This window comes from Nannospalax galili, unplaced genomic scaffold (assembly GCF_000622305.1).
Source record: "Nannospalax galili isolate Female #2095 unplaced genomic scaffold, S.galili_v1.0 scaffold456, whole genome shotgun sequence".
NCBI classification, from domain to species: Eukaryota; Metazoa; Chordata; class Mammalia; order Rodentia; family Spalacidae; genus Nannospalax; species Nannospalax galili.
In genome coordinates this window covers 73,551-81,112 of record NW_008337055.1, presented here as the reverse complement: position 1 = coordinate 81,112, position 7,562 = coordinate 73,551, and the positions used below count along the sequence as shown (strand labels likewise).

Below are 7,562 nucleotides of genomic sequence, written 5' to 3'. Positions count from 1 at the left end.
TCCTGCCTCCAGGTTCCTGCCCTGAGTTATTTGGGGAGTCTCTTGGACTACACTGACCCAAAACTCAAAGGTAGGTTTCTCCTGGCTGGCACTGTGTTTCTTTCCTGCCTCCAGGTTCCTGCCCTGAGTTATTTGGGGAGTCTCTTGGACTACCCTGACCCAAAACTCAAAGGTAGGTTTCTCCTGGCTGGCACTGTGTTTCTTGTTATGCATCCTTCCAGTATGCACATGCTGTCATGTTCAGATATTGTATGTGTATTTTTTTTTTGGGGGGGTGAGTAAATACATCTTTCTCTGACTTTTTATGCCACCTAAGGTTTATTTATCTCTCCTCTTTCTCTCCCTGTTTAACATCCCTCCTTCCTCCCCAGTTTAAGCACGCATACTTTCCCCTTGATAATTCCTGTCTTTTATTATCCCCCCTCTCTTGAGTTCCTTCTTCTCCTTTACCCCCATGGTTCCTTGTATGTCCTGGTGGAAGGACAGTTCTTGACTGTAGGAAGACAGACAATTCTTGACTATAGGAAGTGTCCTTGAAGCTTTACAATAAATGGGTTGTCTTTAGAATGAGGTCAAGACGGGGGACATTTAGATCTGAAATCCCATGTGATATTTAATACACGAGGAATGAGACAATCACTTCTGCACAGACCTCGACCTCCAATGGGCACAGGAGGAGAACGGGACTCTGAACTTGTCCTGCTCCATGGTGGGGACTTGTTCAGACAGCAGAATCCCCAGGGCTGATCATCGTGTATTGTATTCCTGTTTAAAGAGGGATTTAAGGAAGAGAAGGATGTGACTCATTCTGTGTCTCAGAAGCTGGTTCACAACCTGGAACTTTGGGAAGCTGGAAACTGGTCTGGAGACATGGGAAGTTCCGGAGGCAGAAACTTGGATAGCTATTTCCTTTCTCATCTCATGTCCTTCTATCAAAACAAACCCTAATTAAGCCTGAAACAACTTCTGAGAAAAACAAATCTAGTAATTGTGGAGGGAGAGGGAAAGCCGCACTTCAGGGGCCGAAACTCTGCAGAGGGCTCCTTCTCCCTGACACAGCGACAACTGAGACAATTGAAGTGTAGTGGCAGCTCATGGGGGCCGAGAGCCCCACAAATCCCGACAGCACAGATATGAGCTGGGAGGAGTCGTCTTCCAGATCACTGCTCCGGAGCCAGTGTGCACAGAGACGTCGAAGTGAGTGTCCTGTGGCTCTGTGAATTCCTCACGTGTGACGTGTAGAGCTTCATTAGAAACAGAAATCTCTCTTTGACTGAGCAAGGGAGTCTTTGAGCTGGTCTGGGAGCCTTTGAAGTTCTGGTTTTCCTCTGATCCTTACAAAGTTGGTCCCCGAGTTCAGAAAAATGAAGGAGACCATTTCTTGGAAATATAGAAATGAAACAGGAAGGTACAGAAATAGAACGAGCATGCTGAGGTACCTCTCTCCATATCTCCAAGGTAGACAGTCATGACAGAGCTTTGGGGTGGGTCTTTGCCTAAGGAATAATAAGATATACACAATTTTTAAATGTCTATCAAAACTTTGAGACAGGCATGATGATCTACTCTTGTGATGTCATCACTGGAAAGTTTTATGTTTAAAGCCAGACAGGGTTACAAGATCCTGTCTCAAAAATATAAGACAAGGGGGCTGGAGAGATGGCTCAGCACTCAACAACATGGGCTGCTCTTGCAGAGGACTTGGATTTGATTCCCAGCACCCACATGGAGGCTAGCAACCATCTGTGACTCCAGTTCCAGGGAATCTGATGCCCTCTTCTGAACTCCACAGGCATTGCATGACACAGGTACACTTACACATATGTAGGCAATACACTCATACACATAAAATAAAATATTTAAAAATCCAGGCTGTGAATTAGTATTACCTGAAACAGCTTATATTATTTTCGTCCTAGCACTAAGCGGCAAAAAGCAATGTATCTTTTTTTTTCAGAATATTGAAATGGATGAATTCACTAACCTACCTCAGGATCTTGGAGGTTAGACCCAGTTGTGCTATCATACCTCTATCTACACATGAATCCTGTCATTTCAACTGCTTTCTGTAGCATTTCCCAAGACAATCTTGTAGATGAGTCATGTCTGCCTCCTCTGAATTCTTTATTCGGTCAGAAAGCAGAAGGCACTTATTAGATGTCTTAGAAGCTGGTCTTAAATATGATTCAGAGCTTTAAAGTTCAAAGAAAGGGAGAAAAGCCTGGAAAATGGGAATCCCCTGCAAACACCGATTAAATAAGCAGAAAACTTTTAATTTTTCTATCAGGCCTTGAGGTATACTGACTGTAGGCATTTTGTAGATTCCAATCTCTGACCAAATAATGTTTATTCTAAACTTAGTAATGAATGCTGATGTGCTTGACATTAATGTTTGTGGCATATTTCATATGTGCACACATTTAGGATGATACAGTGTTTTCTAGGACGCAGTCGTCCAGGGAATAGGCACCCTGTTGTCAAAGGAGCAGTTGAAAGGCAATAACTAGCTTGTCTAGAGTCATGGGGCTGCCTGGACCTCAGCCTGAGAAGACGGCTAGGTTCAGGCAAGTTAAGTTGTGTGAGATCATCAGAAGAAAAAACCTAAAACAATCCTATGGCATTTAGTAGGAAGGCTGAAAACAGGCGTTCCGTGTATTCAAAACACACACAAATATCACGGGTGGATCAAACATACAGATTGTTTGGGGTCCAGCAGTGGTAAAGCTATTGGCGCCCCTCATGTGGGCAAACCCTGTTCGTACCAATGACAGTCCAATCTATTGTGCCACATGGAGCCCTGATGAGGACCCATAAACTTCACTCATGACTGCACAGAACGCCTCATCAATCCTCTCTTCCTTGTCCACCAGGATCAATATCATCTCCAGAACCACTCCACGCTTCCTCAGACACCCTTGAGATCACTCACTGGAAACAGCCCTCTGCTACCAACTTTCCTAGGAACATTCCAGGATTCCTTTGGTTACTCTCCGTTGCTGCAGCCTGGTAATCATATGAATTAACTGTTTCCGGGATGTCTTTTGCTGATTAAGCTTTAACTGCTGAATCCTATTAGAAAAGTTATTCAGTTATTCACTTGATATTGAGAACTATTAAAAAAACTTAAACATTTAAATGAATCGAAATCACAATGATTAAAATCCAAAATTTAAAAATATTAAGATGTAGACAATTGTAACTTAAAATTTGAAGCCAAAAACAAACCTTGAGTTCTTATACTAATGAAGATACAAGTTTAAGAAGGGAATATTTAACAAAGCAGGAGAACGCACTGAAGTTAGACTTGCTACATTTAAGAGATATTACAGGTGTTGGCCCAGCAGGGTTTCCCAAGAATCTGTATTTACAACAGGGGGAAGACAGACAGATTTACAGGAGCCCCAGGCCTCTGGAACTGGATGTGGGAATATGACAAACTTGAACGACAAGCACAGGAAGAAATGCTGGTTAGGGGAGTTTGGAGTTCCGTTCAGGTATGCTGAGGTTTAATAAGGGTGGTGACACACACACACAAACACGGACATGCACAGGACTGTGAACAGATAAAAAGTTTCCTAGTATAGAAATCCAAAACAATTGATGAAGACTTTAGGTTTTTGTGAATAGTAGTTACCAAACTTGCCTTTCAGACTATACACAATAGCACACTGAGTCCAGAGAAAAAGAAAGTTTCAGGGGCCAAATCTGCAACATTACGTATATCAATAACTTGCACACCAGAAAATTGCTATTTATCAAACGTGTTTTCAGATACATATCAGTACTGGTGGGTTTTGTAAATAAGTGTTGGCCTGAAACAACTTTTTCTGCCTAGGAAGGAAGAAATGGTTTTGAAGTCTGTCAAGGGAATAGTTTTCCTCTCTGTGACCACACTAGGCACTCTGGGGAACATCTCTGTTTCTGTGAATTACATGTTCAGTCTGTGGAGAGGTTCTGAGAAGAAACCTTTACACCTTATTCTCATCCACTTGGCTATTACAAACATAATCCTTCTTTCGAAAGGATTGCCAAGGTCAATAGCAGCTTTTGGTTTGGGAAACTTCCTAGATGACATAGGCTGTAAGATCTCTGTTTACCTGGAGAGGGTGGCCCGGGCCCTCTTCGTCTGCAGCAGCAGTCTCCTCACGGTGGTCCGGGCCATCACCATCAGCCCCAGAGCATCTGGGTGGAGGAGGCTCAGGCCAAGGTCTGCCTGGCACATCCTTCCATTCTTTTCATTCTTTTGGATACTCAATTCCTTGGTAAGTATGAACCTGATCCACTCCATCAGAAGTAACCTGAATACATCACAACTTAATCATGACAACCACTGTTATTTTATGCTGGAAAGTCAGAAGACAAAATGGATTGTTCTCCCTCTCATGGTCATCAGAGACACATTGTTTCAGGGTGTCATGGGTGGGTACAGTGCTTACATGGTGTTTCTTCTGCACAAGCACCACCAGGGTGTCCTCTGCCTTCAGAACTCCGTCTCTATACAACTCCCCCCGAGCTGAGAGCTGCTCACAGCGTTCTCCTCCTGATGCTGTGTTTTTCTTTTCCTTTTGGACAGATTGTGGTTTTTCTCTATTTTAAAGTCTGTCTATAGTGAACAATTCTGTGATTTTAGATATTCAAGAATTTCTGACACTTGGCTATGCAGTTATCAGCCACTTGTGCTGAGACACAGGGAAGGACTTTGGGCTGAATATTGGGGGAGAAATTGAGAAAACTTCTGTCTCATTTATCTGTTCAGTAAACGTGGAATAGCTCTGATAAAACTGTGCATAAAACAAATTCCAATCAAAGCAGATTAAGCCCACGTTCATTCTGAGATAATAATCCAGATGACACACAGCCCTGAGCTGGTGGAGAAGTCTCAGCAAATTACAGTGATACAGAAATCTCATTCTCCAACTGGCCACTCTGGAAAAGTGGCTTTAGCCACCCCCTCCCCCAGCAGCCTTCTGTTGACACAATTTCCTCAGGTAGGGACGGAGCTTCGTCATATCTATGCTGTTTTTTTCTGGTTTGAGCTTGCAGGGACTTGCACGTTTGTTGCCTGTTGTTCTGAGTTCATATGAGTAACTGACCAGTCGTCTGGAAAACTCTGTGGTCATTCACCACCTCTGGCTCTTACAATCTTTCCACCCCTTCTTCCACAATAATTCTTGAGCTTTGAAAGGCAGGCGTTTGATACGGTGTCCTATTCAGGGTTACCCACCAAAACTGGATGGTAAGACATATTGCTGAAGACACTATACATGAGCTGTGGAGCAAACAATGAGAAATCAAGCTGCTACTGACTTCAGAGCCTCATCTCTACTGGCTAGTGTTCACAGTGCTGGAATGTGTTATGTATGCTACCAGAAGGAAAAAAATAATCATCAACTTCACCCCGTTGTGAATTTTGTGATCTATAGCAACAACTGGCCTGGCAAGATATGCCCATCAGTGCAATTGTGGCACGAATGTTAGGGACATAACCAACCACACTTGAACTGGATTTAAGGTTCACTTCCTAGGGTGGACCCCATACCTGACATTGATATCAGGCTTAGGAACATGAGGCTAAATAGGTCACAGGACATAGGGGAGAACTTAACACTAGTATTCTACTAAATAGTTATTGTATTAAACTGGTTCTTAATGACTTATTGATATCCCCATGGATGAACGCATCTCTCAGCTCTCACCAGATATGTTTTCTGATGCAACAGATGGTGATTAACACAGAAACCCACAACTGGCCAACAAGCAGAGAACAAGAGGATGCTTGAAACTGTCTTAAGTCTATATCCATAGGAAGGAGTTCCTGACATGGTAAAGGAAAGACAAGTTTAAAATGTCTTCAGCTAGACTGACATACACCATGCAGTTTCAGTCAATAGAAGCACAGTGCACGAGTTGTGGAATTTAAATGCTTGGAATATTTACTTTCACATTGTATTCATGAAGATTCCCTGCGGGAAGATAAGGGAATCGACAGATATGAGGGAAACTAGACAATGAACGCACAGCAAAGTTTCATTTTATAGCCTGCAATTTCAGCCCTTGGGAGGCAGAGGCAGTCAGATCTCTGTGAGACTGAGGCCAGCATGGTCTACATAGCTAGCAAGTTCCAGTATAACTGGGGCTACAGGGAGACTCTGTCCTAAACCCCTCCCCTCACAAATAAAGGGATGTAAGTCTTTCTACAACAATTCAAAATTGTATGTTCAGAGATTAGATTATAAGTAATTTTCAAAATGGATTCATCAGATATTTGTTTGCTTTTTGTTGGTTTATTCTGGTTTGTTTTTGAGACAGACTGCCTGTAGCTCCAGATGGGCTGTGTAGACAAGGCTCTCTTGTAGACAAGGCTGGCTTTGATCTCCCTAGATTCACCTGCCCCTGCCTATGCCTTTGCCTCCCAGGTGCTGGGGTTAAAGGCCTCACCACCACACCCAGCGTATCAGCTATCTGATTCCTAGAACCCCATGCATTATTGTATGTATCCAAATTAAACAATTAAGGAATGAAATCTTCATAGTGTGGGATCAGATCTTTTTGAGGCTCCTTCATGATCCATAGAGAACGATGTAAAGAGTCGGGGGCCAATGAGGGACAGCCGCAAACAAGAGACAGTCTGCTTTCAAAGACAAGCATTTGTTCATTTTGGAAAGATGACTCCACCTTCTTGTCAACACAGGAAATATTGAAGGCTATGAAACGAAACTTTCCTGTGGGTTCATTGCTCCCTGGCTCACCTCATAGTCTGTCGACTTCCTTATATTCCTGCAGGGAATCTTCATGTGCCACAAAACAAATCCTCGTTTTCTGTTGTTTTCTCTGTCCAACCTCTGTGTAAGCCCTGATATCCGGTATGACTAAAATATCAAAAAAGGTTTAAATTTAGGAAACTATTAACTTTGATTTTTGATATTATTCCTAACATGCTTTTCTCTTTATTTTTACAGTGCGTTAAATGTAAAATAATGAGACTTCTCCCTGAATTATAATCAGTAAGGTGCTCTGCAGTGTAACCTTCTGACAGAACTAAGTTTAACTTACAAACAGCTTGATTTTAACTTAGAAGTCACTGGCCTGTGGAATTTCTGCATGGATACAACCTCTTTCCTAAGTTGCTGGCTCTCACTTTTCAAGGACTTCAGGTAAACAAGCTGAGGATTAATAGCACTGAAATGTCCATATTACCCAAAGCAATTTACAAGTTCAGTGCCGTCACTAAATTTCAATGTTTTTTTTTTTTTTTTTCCAGTCTTTTTGACACAGGGTCTCCCTGTAGCCCCAGCTGTCCTGGAACTCACTATGTAGACCAGGCTGGCCTTGAACTCACAGAGATGCACCTGCCTCTGCCTCCCAAGTGCTGAGATTAAAGTTGTGTACCACCACACCTGGCTTCCATGTGTTTTTTTCTTTTTAATTTTTAATAACTACATGATTAGAAGCATTTCATTACAGCTTTAACATATTCAGTAACATACTTCAGAGCAAGAGTACATCTCTTTCACAAGTGGCTGTAAGTTTCTAGGTTCACAGTTGAATTAATACAGTTATAC

The 7,562-nt window shown here is 42.4% G+C and overlaps 1 pseudogene; it reads left to right on the top strand.

The window, feature by feature from the left end:
* The first annotated feature begins 3,836 nt into the window (after positions 1–3,836).
* On the top strand, positions 3,837–4,727 carry LOC103733133 (annotated as a pseudogene).
* The last annotated feature ends 2,835 nt before the right edge of the window (positions 4,728–7,562 follow it).